The sequence below is a fragment of the Physeter macrocephalus genome, chromosome 11 (assembly GCF_002837175.3).
Source record: "Physeter macrocephalus isolate SW-GA chromosome 11, ASM283717v5, whole genome shotgun sequence".
NCBI lineage: Eukaryota > Metazoa > Chordata > Mammalia > Artiodactyla > Physeteridae > Physeter > Physeter macrocephalus.
The window spans coordinates 21,945,519-21,962,197 of record NC_041224.1 but is presented as its reverse complement, the minus strand read 5'-3'; the positions used below and the strand labels follow the sequence as shown (position 1 = coordinate 21,962,197).

Sequence of the window (16,679 nt, the reverse complement as noted above, 5' to 3'; positions counted from 1 at the left end):
TCAATTAAGAGGTAGACAAGGAGTAACATAGATGGAGATGAAAATGTCCCCTTATTATTATTGGAAATGCTGGTATGGGAGAACATGGGTTATATGTGCAAAGAGATTGACGTTTTATTCCTGACCTTCAGAATTACAGACTTACCTGACTAGTCGCAGTGGAGGTGGAACAGGGCAGACAATATCTCTTGTGTAAAATCACAAAAGAGATCAGAGACGGTAAAGTGCAGTGAATAAACGTCTGGACCTTAGAGCCAGACTGCCTGCATACCAATCTTGGTTCTGTTACTTATTCGTTTTTCAAAGTAACCTCTCTTGTCTCAGTTCCCTTGCCTTAATGCTAACACCGCTTCATATAAAGAATTATGCACAATGTGTTCTTCACCTTGTTCGTTATGCACACATAATATATATCAAATATCTTTCCATAATCAATGCATTCAGGTCTAACTCATTCTTTGTTAAAGCTGTTGATTATTTCATTCTGTGGACGTATTAGAATTTATTTAATCAATTTTGCCATTTCCTGAATGTCACACAGTTGGAATTGTACAGGACGCAGGCTTTTCAAACACTGGCTTCTTTCACTTAGTAACATACATTTAAGTTTCCTCCGTGTCTTTTCATGGCTTGACAGCTCATTTCTTTTTAGCACCGAATAATGTCCCATTGTCTGGAGGTACCGTGGTTTATTTACCCATTCACTTACTGAAGGTCATCTTGGTTGCTTCCAGGTTTTGGCAGTTACGAATAAGTCAGTATAAACATTCGTGTGCAGGTTTTTGTGTGGACAGTTTTTCAACTCCTTTGGGGAGATACCAAGGAGGGTGATGGCTAGATCATATGGTAGGAGTATGTTTAATTTTGTAAGAAACTGCCAAACTGTCTTCCAAAGTGGCTGCACCATTTTGCATTCCCACCAGCAATGAATGAGAGTTTCTGTTGCTCCAAATCCTCACCAACATTTGTAGTATCAGTGTTCCAGATTTTGGCCATTCTAGTACGTGTATAGTGGTATTTCACTGTTGTTTTAGTTTGAAATTCCCTAATGACATATGATGTAGAGCATCTCTTCCTGTGCTTACTTGTCTTCTGTATATCTTTTTTGGTGAAGTGTCTGTTAGGGTCTTTGGCCCATTTTTTAATCAGGTTATTTGTTTTCTTATTATTAAGTTTTAAGAGTTCTTTGTATATTTTGGATAACAGTCCTTTATCAGCTATGTCTTTTGCAAATATTTTCTCCCTACTGGTGAAATTTTAATTGATGAATTTCATTTCTACAGCCAATGTTCTGACTGTAAGAGAAAAACAGTTTAGCTGACATTTTAGGCATGTGGCAGCCATAAGCAGTTATAAATAGGGAATTCTTGTGATCATAGACTGAAAAGCCTATGACATCAGCCAACAACAATGCAGAAATCCTAAAAGAGAAGAACCACAGGGCTTGTTATTCTTAATACTAAATGGAAAATATTCTTGGGACGTATAATTAAAATTAATTTAGAATTGTTCTCAATTTAATTAAAAATTTACAACAGTTTTCAATCAGGGTGATTTTTAGATATAATTTGAAGGCATTTAAGTCCTAGTATGTAAAGTTGGAAATCTGAAATAAAATGTTCTGGTTTTTCTTTGAAATTTATTTTACCTTGAAAAGTAAACACAAACAGCACACTCTTTAGTCATGTGGTTTGATCACAGAAGATTGTACTTTCTTGCACCATTTTGCATTCCCACCAGCAATGAATGAGAGTTTCTGTTGCTCCAAATCCTCACCAACATTTGTAGTATCAGTGTTCCAGATTTTGGCCATTCTAGTACGTGTATAGTGGTATTTCACTGTTGTTTTAGTTTGAAATTCCCTAATGACATATGATGTAGAGCATCTCTTCCTGTGCTTACTTGTCTTCTGTATATCTTTTTTGGTGAAGTGTCTGTTAGGGTCTTTGGCCCATTTTTTAATCAGGTTATTTGTTTTCTTATTATTAAGTTTTAAGAGTTCTTTGTATATTTTGGATAACAGTCCTTTATCAGCTATGTCTTTTGCAAATATTTTCTCCCTACTGGTGAAATTTTAATTGATGAATTTCATTTCTACAGCCAATGTTCTGACTGTAAGAGAAAAACAGTTTAGCTGACATTTTAGGCATGTGGCAGCCATAAGCAGTTATAAATAGGGAATTCTTGTGATCATAGACTGAAAAGCCTATGACATCAGCCAACAACAATGCAGAAATCCTAAAAGAGAAGAACCACAGGGCTTGTTATTCTTAATACTAAATGGAAAATATTCTTGGGACGTATAATTAAAATTAATTTAGAATTGTTCTCAATTTAATTAAAAATTTACAACAGTTTTCAATCAGGGTGATTTTTAGATATAATTTGAAGGCATTTAAGTCCTAGTATGTAAAGTTGGAAATCTGAAATAAAATGTTCTGGTTTTTCTTTGAAATTTATTTTACCTTGAAAAGTAAACACAAACAGCACACTCTTTAGTCATGTGGTTTGATCACAGAAGATTGTACTTTCTCTGTCCTACCTCCTACAGGTTAAATAACACTGCAGGGAAAATCTTATTATTGCAAAATATTTGAAGGTGTATCTGATGTTTAAAAAAATTGTTTTAGATAAGATTAATTAGTACACAATCAAGATTCCAAGCCCACAACAACAAAGAAATGTGTTTAGGCTCCTGGTCTATAAAAGGGACTGTGTTTAAAATAGGGATTTTTAATGTTTTGGGATTAAGATCCCATGAAAACCAGAATTATCTGCAAAAATGCAGATCTATATGTTTAAGTGAAATTGTGTCTGTAGTTTTGGGGGGCCATGGATTCATTGTTTCCCATACACAGGCACACGGCAAGAACTCTCTCTAAAATGTTATGGGGATTGATTTTGGGGAGGAGGGCTGTATCACTTACAAACAAACACACCTTTCAGCTAACCTACTTGTCCCACTCCCTGATGAATCTGGCCCCCAATCAGCTGCTCCTAATTCAAATTGCCAAATTTTCTCAAGATACTCAAAAGTATTTAAATGAGGAGAGAAATAATGTTGTTTTATAGTCTCCAGCCATAAGTTGCTGGTAGCACCATCATTTCCTGTACTGAGTGACCCCAGTTCCTAAAAATACCTCCAGCACTATTCAACTGCTTACTTTTGGCATATTCTTCATTCTTATTTGGGAAGGCACATTCCCTTCTCCAGCTAAAGAAACTCAGTGTCTGAAAAGAGCTGCCTAAAAACACTGTTCCCTCTGGGCTCTTAAAAATGTTCAGCCTCTGAAAGCTGGCAGGGAGTGCCCACACCCAGCGGAGGCAATACTCCATGGACTGAGCCAGAAAAAAATGAGCACGCTATATATGGAAACCAGGAAGCTGAACAGTTGAGGCAGCCTTACTCATACGTGGCCCATATTCAGATCCATAGCCCAGCAACCGTGAACTGTCTAGAAAAGGAAAAGACTCAGTGGCTAGCCCTAAGCTAGAAGCGCAGACTGTTCTGACGCTTTTCCAGCTTACTTTCAAATAAGCAAAGGAATAAAGCACTAACTAAAGCCTCAGGATGGGCTAGTCCAGTACACTGCCACATACCGTACATACACAGTTGCTGATGACCTTGTGGCAAACTCATGGTTCCTCTGGCAGTTATAACAGGGTGTTGAGCAGCGTTCACTCAGTCAAAGCTCCAAGGACAAAAATAAGAAGTTGCAAAATAAGTGAACTTCAAATTTCTTTGCAATATTTGATTATTTGTTATTTGTATCTTTGGAGACAGAAAAAGGAGGAACTGGAGGATTGTCTCAACATTCCTTGGTTTTCAAAATGTTAATAATTCCCAGGGCTATTTTTTTTTTAAGCCAGGGCACACAGATTCACATTGTAATAGAGAGAGTTTAGTGTCTTAGGTAAAGGAATGAAGTTATTTATGATTCAGAAGCACATCCACATACGTATTATAGGGAATTATCGGAGACTTCTATTCCTTCTAACATCATCCGCTCATCTTTTTCTTTTTTTATGTTTAAAGAAGGTGGCAGATGAGAAAAGTATATACAGATCACTCTGTAGAAACATTTCTTAGAAAAGCAGCTGAAGACTTACCTAGCCACTGGCAACCAATCTGCTCCGGAAGCCATCACACACTTTTACAATGGTATTTAAAACCCAAGTCTGTTGATCAGCCAAGCTACTTTCCAGGGTTTTCTTTCATTAAATCTTCTGGTAGGGCATCTTTATCACATAGGAACTGCCTAATTCACCCACACAATTTTTTTTCCTGATGATCAGTGTTGGAATTGGTCTTCACCTATAAATCTGGGATCTGATTTGCAATGTGTCCCTACACATCCCCTTTGAACTGCTAAAATTACTTTTTTTTCCCCCTCGTTGTCTGGACACTCTTATTTATAGGGTGATGGTACAATCTATCATCTGTATCAGGATGTACTTTTGAGAATGAAAAGGGGTGCTATTAATAATTATGCTTGGACAACACACAAACTGGGGTTATCTGGACATACTGGGACACAAAGTCACACTGCTTATTTTTTTAAAAAAATAAATTTATTTATTATTTTTGGCTGCGTTGGGTCTTCGTTGCAGCACACGGGCTTTCTCTAGTTGTGGCGAGCAGGGGCTACTCTTCGTTGCGGTGAGGCTTCTCATTGTGGTGGCTTCTCTTGTTGCGGAGCACAGGCTCTAGGCACGCAGGCTTCAGTAGTTGCAGCATGGGGGCTCAGTAGTTGCAGCACATGGGCTTAGTTGCTCCGCGGCATGTGGGATCTTCCTGGACCAGGGCTGGAACCCGTGTCCCCTGCATTGGCAGGTGGATTCTTAACCACTGCACCACCAGGGAAGTCCCCACACTGTTTATTTAAAACTGATCTGATATGGGTTGAGCCATAATGTGCCAGCCAATGGTCAAGACCAAAACATTTTTGTCTTGGGTATACTCCTATTCTCACAACGCAGGTATTCACCCTTTGCTCTAACCCCATGGAGTCTTGCCCAAGTGATATGATTATTGCAATTGGAAAATCATTTGTAAATGAATGTGTACTAAAATATTTGCCTGTAAAATGTTACACTGTTTAGAGGCTTTTCCACTTTCAAAAGATTGAAAAGGCTTCAAGTTATCATGGGATGATTTGTGGCTTACTGGACAGGATAATATGTGACAGGATAAGTCCCAAAAGTGTTCAAACTACAAGAGAAAGACGGCATTCCGCTCCTGAGTCAACACTGACTCACTCCCACTCCCAATTCTGTATTCCATAAGCATGTGATTAAAAACAAGTGGAGTCATATTCCTGACATGTTTCTTTAATTTCTTGTTTCCTCAAAGCTCATGACTTCTGTATATACATTGCTTCTCACACTTTAGTTTAGCCAAATGTTCTGATGTGGTCCCAGGGGAGCAAAAGGACCCATTTATTCATTTATCAAATATTAGCCGAGCCCCTATTGTGTGACCTGGAACAGTGTTTGACACCGGGATTAAAAAGATGATTACACTGCCTTTGAACTAATTTAGTTTACTGTTGTGCAAATGTGAACCTCATAATGTTCTTGTGGCAAATCACATAGGGATGAAAGTTCTGGGAAATGTAGTGCAAATCAAGCATGGATAAATTACGCTTTACCTTTATAACTGTAATCTATGCTGAGAACAGGCCAGTTCTGATCAATTTTGAAGTGGTATAACCAGTATCTTTAAATTCAAGAATGTTGAGGTCTGATGGCAGCCGCACCACTGGGTTATTAATATAGAAACATTATTTGTTTATTTTTTAAAAGTATAGTTGATTTACAATGTTGTGTTAGTTTCAGGTGTCCAGAAAAGTGATTCGGTTATATATATAATATTTATGATATATATTATATACATATTTTCAGATTTTCCATTATACATTCTTATAAGTTATGGAATATAGTTCCCTGTGCTATACAGTAGGTCCTTGTTGTTTATCTGTTTTACATATAGTAGTGTGTATATGTCCATCCCAAACTCCTAATTTATCCTACCCCCCTTCCCGTTTGGTAACCATGGGATTGTTTTCTATGTCTGTGAGTCTGTTTCTGTTTTGTAAGTAAGTTCATCTGTATCCTTTTTTTAGATTCCACAAATAAGGAAACATCATTTAGTCTCTTAGGTTTGTTCATCCATTAAGTGGGAAAAATCATTCTCATTTCTTTAGAGGTTTCCAGAGATTATCTAACCAACAGATTCGATTTTGCTGGCGAGCAACGGGCAAAATTTCCATAGATGGGATTGTTTTGTTTTCTCTTATTTAAGATTGGCAGCCAAATGGGCATCGCGGCTTCTAATCTCCCCCAAATCAAACACCAGCTTCACAAATCTAATAATTCGAGTTCTGTGCCCAACAGGGTGCTACAGCTCACCACGTGGCAACACACATTTTCTGCTAACAGAATGGCAGCCTGCCAGCAGCATATTCTGAGTTACCGGGTTTCAGTATGATGCCGGTTGGCACAAGTTTCAATCCTCTTATCAAAATGCGCCCAGCCATGCTCATAATGAAATGTTTCACTTCTCTTAAATGTCCCTTCTCCAGCCCCCTGTCCACCTACTCGAAAAAGTGAGGATGAACAGAAAACTGTATCAAGGATGAAACTTTTCCTTCTCATCCCTGATCCCCAGAAACGGACCTCCAGATTAACCTAACAAAAGCTGCTCCCCAACTCACCAGTTTTTCTCTAAAACTTTCCTCGGCTCCATCTTTCCTGGCACCCATTTCCTCCCTGAGTCTTACCCTTTCTCAAAGACACAAGTCAAGCAAATCCTCACGCCAGAAAAATAATACCGGCTTTAGCCACTTCCCTTCCAAAATGGAAACGTTTTTGGCCCCACGAAGCCTTGCAAGGTGAGTGACTAAGTGTCTCGACTTGTCGGGGACTGAGGCGGCTCCCGGGAGGCAGGGCTTCCAGGGTTCAAAACCGGGCAGTCCTGGGCCAGCCAGACGGACCGCGGGCCGGACAGACAGTGCGGCTTTGGGGAAGCAGCACCTAAGACAGGCCGAGAAGGAGGCTCCGGAATTCCCTCACGGGAGGATATTAAGGTGCGCAGGGCCGCGCATCTGCCGGCAGCAGAGGAAACTGAGGCACCGCGAAGGCCGCGGCGGAGTCTGTCGCCCGACCCTGCCGCTCCTTTGTCCCGGGGTCCTCCCCCGGTTCCGCACCGCCCCTGCCCCGTTCCTCCCCCTCCCCCAGCGGGCGCGGCTGACGCGGCCTGGGAGGAATGCGCTTCCGGAGGGAGAGGGCGGCGGCTGCGGCCTGAGGAGCGGGATCGCCGCGCCTGGAAGGCGGTGCCGCGGGGGTCGTTTCCTGCCGGGAGGCGGCCCCACGCCGCTGAGTCTCCTCCTCCCGCCCGAGAGGAGGAGGCGGAGCCGCCGCCGCCGCCGCCGCGCCCGAGCCCGGGAGGCCAAGCCAGCCCTGGGGACAGGCCGAGCGGGAGCCGCGGAGCACAGGCCGAGCTGACCGCGCGGGCCGGACGCCGCGGGAGAAGGTGGGCCCGGGCGGGCGGCGTGCTCGGTGCGCGGCCGGGCCAGGGCCGCGGGGCAGGCGTGGGGGCCGCGGCCTCGGGGCGGATTCCAGTCGTCGGGCGGGGGAGGAAGTCGGGCCGCGCCCGCTCCCGGACCTTCCCGGCTGGGGGGCGTCGGAGGGCGCTGGCCTGCCCGGGCTCTGGCCTCCCTGAACCGCGGTCGCGGAGGCCCGGGGCCGGGACCCCCCGCTCTGATGCCGGCCGTGGGCACGACCCCGCGGGCTAGGCGCGGACGGGCCTCCGCGGGCCGGCGTCCGGGGAGCGGCCTCGACCCCGGCTGCTCCGAGCCGCCTGCTGCCGGGCCTCCACGCGGGGACCACTCACCCCCGGCTCCAGTTCTGCGCCTAGGGCGTCACTGAGCCGCCGGGAAACGGGGCGCGGGGTCGGCGCGTCCTGTGGGCCCTTTCCCCTAATGCTGGGTGTAGACGCCGCGGCGGTGTCCAGGGCTAATGCCCGACCTGTTCCTGATTCTTGCCGTTCCTTATGCTTAAGAACAAGTTGTATTTTTAAGAACGCTAGTACTTAATGCCTGAGCAATTTTTGTTATATCAGTTTTGTGCTTTTGAGTCAAAATCTAGCGCTAGTAAATTACGCTCTTTAAGGTTCCAATTCCCCATCTGTAAAATGGGAACAATACCTACGCTAATTATAAAACTAGTAATTGTTATAATAACGACAGTAAGGGCCAAGCTTAGCTCTACGCACTTTACCCTTATTTTCTCATTTAATCCCGGAACCGGTCCAGCGAGGTAGGTGCGGTTTTTATCCCTATTTTACAAATGAAGAAACTGAGGCACAGGGAGCGTAGGTGGTCATCCAGCTGTATGAAGACAACCCATGGGGTCTAGCAACCCATGTTTGAACCACAAGTAACTTTGCAAAGGTACAGTGTAGTAAAAAGCAAATGTAAAATGGAAGACACCTAGAGTAGATGCTCAATAAATATTAACTCCTTTTCTTTCTTTCTTTCTTGGTGTATTAAAAAGATTTTGTAAAAAGTCTCAGCATGTGATTGGTAATGTTATTAGTAAGGTTTCTTTGGCTCTGCGTTCCACAGAAATAGGTGGGTAGAATTAACTGGATTATTTTTTGTTGTTTTGATTGTACAAAAATAAGAAATGCTAATTGAATTTTGATTAGGCATCTTTCTTAAACTACATCCAGCCTTTACAATAGGTTGTGTAATAGACCACTTTAGAAGTGATTAAGGGATTTTAGTTGCAAGTTACCTCTTCTAGATTTGTGGACATCTAGGCCCACGGGGTCAGGGCTTACTTAAGAGTCCCACTAAAATGTTCTATTTGAAAATTATTTTAGTTCATTGATTGATAATAAATGAGGGACTGAAGATGATTAACTGATAAATAGAAAACACATGAAACAAATCAATATTTTGGTTACAGGCGTTTGAGGAGAAAGCCATTTTACTCACCCTAATATTCATTCCCTAGTTAAGAAGGCAGGGGATGTGGTTAATACTTTACTCCTGTGAATAGAAAGCAAACAAACTCCAAATTAAGTCATGTATGTTGACTTCACAGACCTAAAATTTTAAGTTTTTGTAATGTCGATTCTTTTTAAAAGAATGTTAAGTTCTCTATTAAGATTATTTTCCCAATATTCTGTGTGTGCAAGGTATAGAATCAGCAGTGTTGAAAATCACTGGATTTAGGTGGCTTTCTCCTCAACTTTCTGGTCAGTATAATTAAAAGCTGCCCCAAATTAGCATCACTGAATGACTGTGTAGTTCTGTATTGGGGTCGATAAATTCCTAACTCCTGGAGAAACTCTGGGGCCATCTGGTCACTTTATAAAATAGTGAAAATTAACAGTTTCAGGTGGTCCTAGTTTTCATGGAATGCTTGCCGCTTAATAGCTTCATTGCTTGGCTTCTTGCCAAATTGTGGCTTACGGCATCGGGGGTAATATTCTATCTGAAGAAAATATATATTTTTAAAATCATTTTGTAAGTGCACTGGTTTGTTCTTAAGTAGTCTCCTGGAGTGATGAGATGAAACATCTAACTGGTAGAAGTTTCAGAACTTTGGAGTTCTGAGAATTGACATTTCTGAACGTGTAACAAGCTGAATTAGTATCTGAGAGGATTCATGTGGACTGATTTCCCCACTCTGCATGGAGAGTTAGGATCTGTCAGGTTGTCAATAGAATTCTAGAAGATCATATTGTGCAAATATGTAAATATCTTTTGTTGTGTTAGCAGGTCTATTCTGACTGGTTATATGTTGTGGGATTTTTGTCTTTTTATATTGCTATTGCAGAGGTGGGAGTCGGGGTCCGGAGGGTGGGCTTACAGGAGTATGAGTAGGGAAGAGTACATTAGTCTTCAGAACCCTGAAATGATAGCAGTATCTATAGCTGTAGAAAACTGAAAAAATTGTATGTATTTAGGTTACAGGAGGTGCGAAACCCCCAGAACATTAGCAGCCTTCGAATATGTCAGTAGATGGGTGAAAAAAATGTGGTATCTCTTGTTCAGGAGCTGTATGCAAAAGGAGCTAAACAATACTTTGTAAATTTCTCATCTTTTTAAATATGGCTAATTATGAGACTTTTACAGAGTTTAGTTTTATTTATAAAATAATTTAAAAAAAAACCTCTAAGCTTTATTTTTGGTTAGTGGCTTTGGAAGATAAGGTTAAGGTTAGCTGTATTTAGCAGTATGCTAAAGCATGTGTATATTATCTCATCGTGAAATGTGTGTATGTGAGTGAAAAACTGCTTCAAATATACATAGTACATACATGTATAAACACACAATTATAGGACTAATCTCAGTAAACAGTCTCCAAAGTACAGCTTCCTGGACCCCAGGGATGTATAAAATAACTCACTGAAGTGTAGGAAGAAAATATTAGACTTAATTTTATATATATTTTTTAATCTCATATTTTAAAGTTTAAATTTTTATTATGGTTTATAATATCTTACTGTATTGCTGTAGAAGTACATGTATTTTAATTTATAAGTAAATACATATTTTGGAGTATATGTATGCTCAAGTGTTTTTTTTTTTAATAATAAAGGTGAGTATTAAAAAGCTTTGGAGATCCTTGGTGTGAGGATGCCTTGGGTGGGGCTACGAGGACTACTTATTTCGGAGGGAGGACGGGTCAGACCTGGTGTCTGAGGTAAGAGAGCAGAAAGGAACTGAAGTGGCCCGGGTCTCTGCTTAAGAGGTGCGCTTGGCCGAGGCAGGCAGCGCGACCACAAGGGGGTGGTGCTGGTCGCCTGGAGGGAGGGGAGTGCTGAACTCATCCTGCTGAGACAGCTGGGGTGTAGTGGAATATGCCCATTGCGAGCTCAAAACCAGCAGTCGGGCTGGGAGCCTGAGATTGGGGAATTCCTAGTCTGTCAGTACTAGTTGACGCTCTAGGCTGCAGATGAAAATACTGGAGAGAGTGTATAGTGAAAAGGGGCCGCGGAGAGGCCCTGGGAACACTTTCACAGGCAAGGGCCGGGTGGAGGAAAAGGAATCTAGAAAAGCATTTTCCTTCCCCAATTTGTTTGAATTTCTGATTCCTTCCTATGATAGCTAAGTGAGTGACCTGGGTATTTTCAGGGATTTCCTGTGATGGGCATGTTTGAAGTGAAGAGAGAAGCATCATTAGGTAAGCGGTTGGATGTAGCAAAGGCTTCGCTTTTTTTTTTTCTTTTTTTTTTTTTTTGCCGTACGCGGGCCTCTCACTGTTGTGGTCTCTCCCGTTGCGGAGCACAGGCTCCGGACGCGCAGGCTCAGCGGCCATGGCTCACGGGCCCAGCTGCTCCGTGGCATGCGGGATCCTCCCGGACCGGGGCACGAACCCGCGTCCCCTGCATCGGCAGGCCGGACTCTCAGCCACCGCGCCACCAGGGAAGCCCATAGCAAAGGCTTCTTGATTGGGGAACTTGGGTTTTGGGCAAGCTGGGCCTGAACTTCTCTGGGACGATTGTTGGAACACCTCACCTGGAAAGGGCTTTGGTTTCTGCATCTGCACCATAAAGTGGTCTCTTGGTTTCTCTCTCTCTGTCACCAAAGAGCTGAAGGCCAGCTGTTGCATGACCTGGCCCTGCAGAGTGCAGGTCTCCCCTCTCCCGTGAGCAGCCATCCTCTCCTGCCCTCACCCCAGAGGATAGGTGCTGTGCCAAGTCGTGGTTTTGAGAAGGCTGCCAGTGCTGGCAAGCCAAGTGGGTTACTGTTAGCTCTCTGTCCGGGTGGAGCTCTGTTGTCCATGCCTTTTTTTTTTTTTTTTTTAAATAAATTTATTTATTTATTTTTGGCTGCGTTGGGTCCTTGTTGCTGCGCGCGGGCTTTCTCTAGTTGCAGCGAGTGGGGGCAACTCTTTGTTGCAGTGCGCAGGCTTCTCACTGCGGTGGCTTCTCTTGTTGCGGAGCACGGACTCTAGGCACGCAGGCTCGGTAGTTGTGGCTCACGGGCTCTAGAGCGCAGGCTCTGTAGTTGTGGCGCATGGGCTTAGTTGCTCTGCGACATGTGGGATCTTCCCAGACCAGGGCTCGAACCCGTGTCCCGTGCATTGGCAGATGGATTCTTAACCACTGTGCCATCAGGGAAGTCCCGTCCATGACATTTTAATCCATCAGTGTACTGAGTGCCACTTCCCTGAGCAGTGCAGTGCTGAGTGGTGTAGATCAAGAAGTTGACGTGCCCCTTGCTGTTGAGGATACTGTCTAGTTGGGACAAGTTGTGTTCAATCTAGGGAATCATAGCAAATACCACAGAATGTTTTATACAAGGTACTGTACCAGGTAATATTCTCTAACAGATTTTGAGGAAAAGATCAGCATTGGCTTAAGTGGTTTTGGAATGCTGTGTAGAGGAGCTTGGAATGGTATGACCAAAGAGATGGGTGACAGATGTGACATGGTCAAAGGACAGTATAGTTAGAAGGGAGAATACAGTCTAATTTAGCAAATAAATATTGCTTGACTACTTTGATATGTAATCGTACATATATAAGTATATATGCATTTATAGTATATATATAAATAAAATGAAGGCTGTATAAAATGAAGGCCTGGATTCTTGCCCTCCAGCTCTAGTCCAGTGTGGTTCACAGACATGATTACAATCAGTTATAATAGAAATTTGAATTAAAACAACACTGTTACTGAGCATCATTGAAGGTTTGTCATTTACTGCGCTAGACACTGTCAATAATATCTTTTGGGACAAAAAAAGGAGTAGTTAATTTGCTTATGGTGGTTGATAAAGAGATTAAGAGCCAATGAAGGCCAAAAAAATTTCAGAAAGGTAGAAGAAAAATTAATATTTTGTAGGGAATGTAGTTTCAATGGAGTGATGAGGAAAGTATTTACATGCAAAATTAATTGTGTACCATTTGATGTGTGGAGGTCACATTTCCGTGTATAAATGTTTATTGAATGAATCTAAATAACTTAAGCTTTCATAGTCTTTGTGAAACTAGGAATAATTACCTCCAATTTTTTTTTTTTTTTTTTTTTTTCCTGGTACGCGGGCCTCTCACTGCTGTGGCCTCTCTCGTTGCGGAGCGCAGGCTCAGCGGCCATGGCTCACGGGCCCAGCCGCTCCGCGGCATGTGGGATCCTCCCGGACCGGGGCACGAACCCGCGTCCCCTGCGTCGGCAGGCAGACTCTGAACCACTGCGCCACCAGGGAAGCCCTACCTCCAATATTTTATAGTTCATTATTTATTTCAGATAGTAATTTCTTTGCTTCTCAGAAGGCGTGATGGTGGGTCATATTTGATTGTTGGAGGTAGAGATTGTAGTTTTAAAAGTTGCATTTAGTATTATGTTATTTTAGGAAAGCACAACAGAAACACAGTAGTTAGTGGATTTGTGCTTACTAAAGAAGCATGGTTTAAAAAGATTTCGAACCATTAATTAAGTAGTCACTCAGGTTCTTATGTTTAGAAGTCAGTGAATGAGTTGAAGCAGTAATCAAGTAAGCTGTGATCTGTAGGTCACTGTAAAGATATTTGTTTTACATTCATGGTAATATTTTATCCTTGCAGTAGTTCTAAGGTAGACATTATTCCCAACTTAGTGCTGAGTAAAGTGAGAAATTGATTTCTACCTATATTTAGTTAGGCTTTAAAACATTTATCTTCTCTCTCTCTCTTTCTATATATATATGTATATATATGTATATTTAAAATATATTCAGCACTATGTTTCAATCCAGTACAGGGCAGAGAAGAGATGTGACAAAAGATATGGTCAAAATTTATTAAAGTTTTGATCAAGTAAGAATTTTGGAGTGATCTACGTAAAAAGTAGATAAAATTACACAAGTGAATGTAACTTACAATTCTCCTTAATTGAAATTATGTGGAACAAATCTTTCTTTTAAGTGCTTTTTGATACCATTAATTAAGGTGGTAAGCTTTTTTTTTGCTAGCTCCATTCATAGTTATCTTTGTAAACTTGCCCCAAAGTAAAATTTCTCAACCAAAGCAGTTGCTAACTTATGCTTCTTTTCCCTTCACAGGGAAAGGCAAAATCTATAGACCTGCCAAGTATAAAGAAGGAACAGCTCACTAGTCTGGTTTGAGATGTATCAATTGCTGGGTAATATCTGTTGAGTGGAAGGAGGATCTCCGAAGAATTAAGTTCAGGCAACTTTTCATGCTCATTTTGGATCAGCCCTTAATATTATGCCTTAATAGTTTTGTTTAAAGTGTTTATTTTTTGCTTGTATTTTAAGTGTTTTTTGCAGTCTTTGAGTTTATTTTGTGCCCCTTCACCAGTTTTTGGAATTTAATGCTTAATTCATTTTTTTTTGTCCTCATGTAAAGGCTATAACCTTTTTGATAAGGGAGGTGGTGGTGGTGGTATACCAGTTATCTACTTATTGGATTACTATTGGCTGTATCATAATGTTTCTAATTGCCTTGACTTATTTTGAATTCCCTGTGGTCAAGCCTGCTCTTCCTGTCATGTTGTTCTGTTCCTCATGTGTCTGAGTTCTATAGAGGATTTCAACTTAAATTTCCTTCCTTATCTCTGTATACTTTTTCTCTAGTTTTGTGGTTTTACTGTTTCTGATTGCTATAAAATCTATTTGAGATTTTCTAAATTCCTTGAAGAGCATAATGAGTTCTTTCTCCTTTTTTTCAGAGAAGATTCTTCATTTTCTTTCCACTTTTTCTGCTATAGAAATTTTTCTTAGATGTTCAGTTCCATGCCCTTACTTCTCCCCACTTGCAGCTTCTTTGAGGCTTTTTATTTGCCCACTAGAAGTATGTCCATTCTTTATCTTTCCGTTGCAGTGTGTGGTGATGATGGATCTTCCATGTTCTCATTTTCCTGGAGAAGGTGGGTAGAGTAGTCACTAGTGATGAATTTTGTTCTCTCAGTTACTCTGTAATTAAAGTATTAGCCCTGTTCTCAGGTTTCAAATTTTTTTGTAAGCCTGTAGCTTTGGAGCAGTTGAACCTTTGTTGTTGGAACTCAACTCGGGCTGTTACTGCCTTTGGGCAAGAAGGGGTCAGTGCTCAAAAAAAGCTTTTTTTTCTTCTGGGTGGGAGTAGTGAATTTTAGAAAGTTTTCTACTTCAGACTACTAGTTACTGACCACAGTGGGTGGAAAAGGACTTCAAAGGGGGTGTTGTGTCTTTGCCTTGGAGTACTCAACCTCCTCTCTCCTGTTCCCTCTCTTTTCCCCCTTTCATCTTATCTGCTAAGTTTTGTTGATCATTAATTCTGGCTTATTACTTGGGCCATAAGCACCTCCATGGTCACTACCACACACCTCTTCCTGCCAGAGAGAGAAGAAAAATGTTTAGTTTTAATTGTTCTTCCTGCAAGGGGGAAGGGGGTGCTCTTGCTCTGGAGGAATTCATCCCCAAGCTCTCACTCTCAAATTTGATGGCATAGAGAAGAGCAGCCTCTCAGAGTTCCTTCCATTTACATTCTCCCATCTGCTTGCTCTGTGTGGGGAGAAGCAGGATGAAATGCACGGTAATTCCCTGAGGCTTTCAGGTTGGCTCCGTGTTCCTTTTCTGGACTGTGTTGATTTGTAGATATTAAACTATTATTGGACTATTTATTTTTTTCCATTTTAAGTCCTTTCCATTTCTGTGCTCTGAGTCAGTTCTAACAGTAGAAGGATGTTCTTTTATCTTTAAAATAGTGACTGAGTAGGCCTTCAAAAAATCGTAGTTTAATGGAGCACAAAGTCAGGTCATAGCTTCAGAATTCAGATGGTCTGGTTTCAGTTCTACCTGTGCAACTTTGGAGAAGTTATTTAACCTCTCTGTGGTTTGGTTTCCTCATATGTAAAACAAAGGTAATATCATTCCCAACCTTGTAGAGTTACTTAGAGAAGATAGTTAACTGTTATTATTTTTATTATTATTGTCATCATTATAGTCATTTGAAGGTGTCGGAATAAAAGATAACTTTGTTACAAATTACCTTAGATCATCAAAACCTCAGTTACTGTATTACTCTTGTCTGCGCCTGGTGCGCCTTGTCCGGCCTCTTCTGAATGAGCAGATCTCCTGTTTAAGTAGACCTCAGTGGGCAGCAGTCCCTGAGTGAACCAAACTGTTACAAGCTTCTGATCCAGGTTTCTCCTCTATCTTTTCAGGGCAGTTTCCTTCTTTCTTTTTGCCTCTCCTAGATTTGGTTCCCCATGACAGAAGAAGCCTCAAGTCATTCTTCCTTATTTCTATTTGTGTTAGGTATGTTATCCTCCACCCTGATCTTTTTTTAAGGTGATTCGTGATACTAACAGTCAGAAATATCTGTGCTTTATCTAATGTAGTAATAAAAAGCACTGAGGTTTTGCTGCTTTTATTGTTTTACATACAATTTGTTCTAAATATAATTGTTAGAAAGTAGAATAATCCTACTGAAATGTGGAACCTAAAATATTATCTAATTATATTTAACCTAATAATTAGTATCTAATTAATATAATAGCATCTGATTAAACCTTATTATATACGGTATAAGGGTTTTTTGTTTTTTTTGTTTTTTTTTTTTTTTTTTGGTACGCGGGCCTCTCACCGCTGTGGCCTCTCCCGTTGCGGAGCACAGGCTCCGGACGCGCAGGCTCAGCGGCCATGGCTCATGGGCCCAGCCGCTCTGCGGCATGTGGGGTC

The 16,679-nt window shown here is 41.6% G+C and overlaps 1 protein-coding gene across 4 annotated transcripts in view; it reads left to right on the top strand.

The window, feature by feature from the left end:
* The window catches only part of ITGB1 (integrin subunit beta 1), an 81,302-nt gene that overhangs the window by 29,832 nt on the left and 34,791 nt on the right, over positions 1–16,679 (top strand). The window contains exon 1 of one of the 4 annotated variants that reach the window (XM_028495660.2): positions 6,989–7,088. The exons of 1 other annotated variant lie outside the window; for it this stretch is intronic. The gene's annotated coding sequence lies outside the window, so the exon portion shown is untranslated. Of the gene's footprint in view, positions 1–6,988; positions 7,089–7,296; positions 7,535–16,679 lie in introns of those variants that run through there. 2 more of the 4 variants (XM_024129627.2, XM_028495659.2) reach the window with 2 other exon arrangements.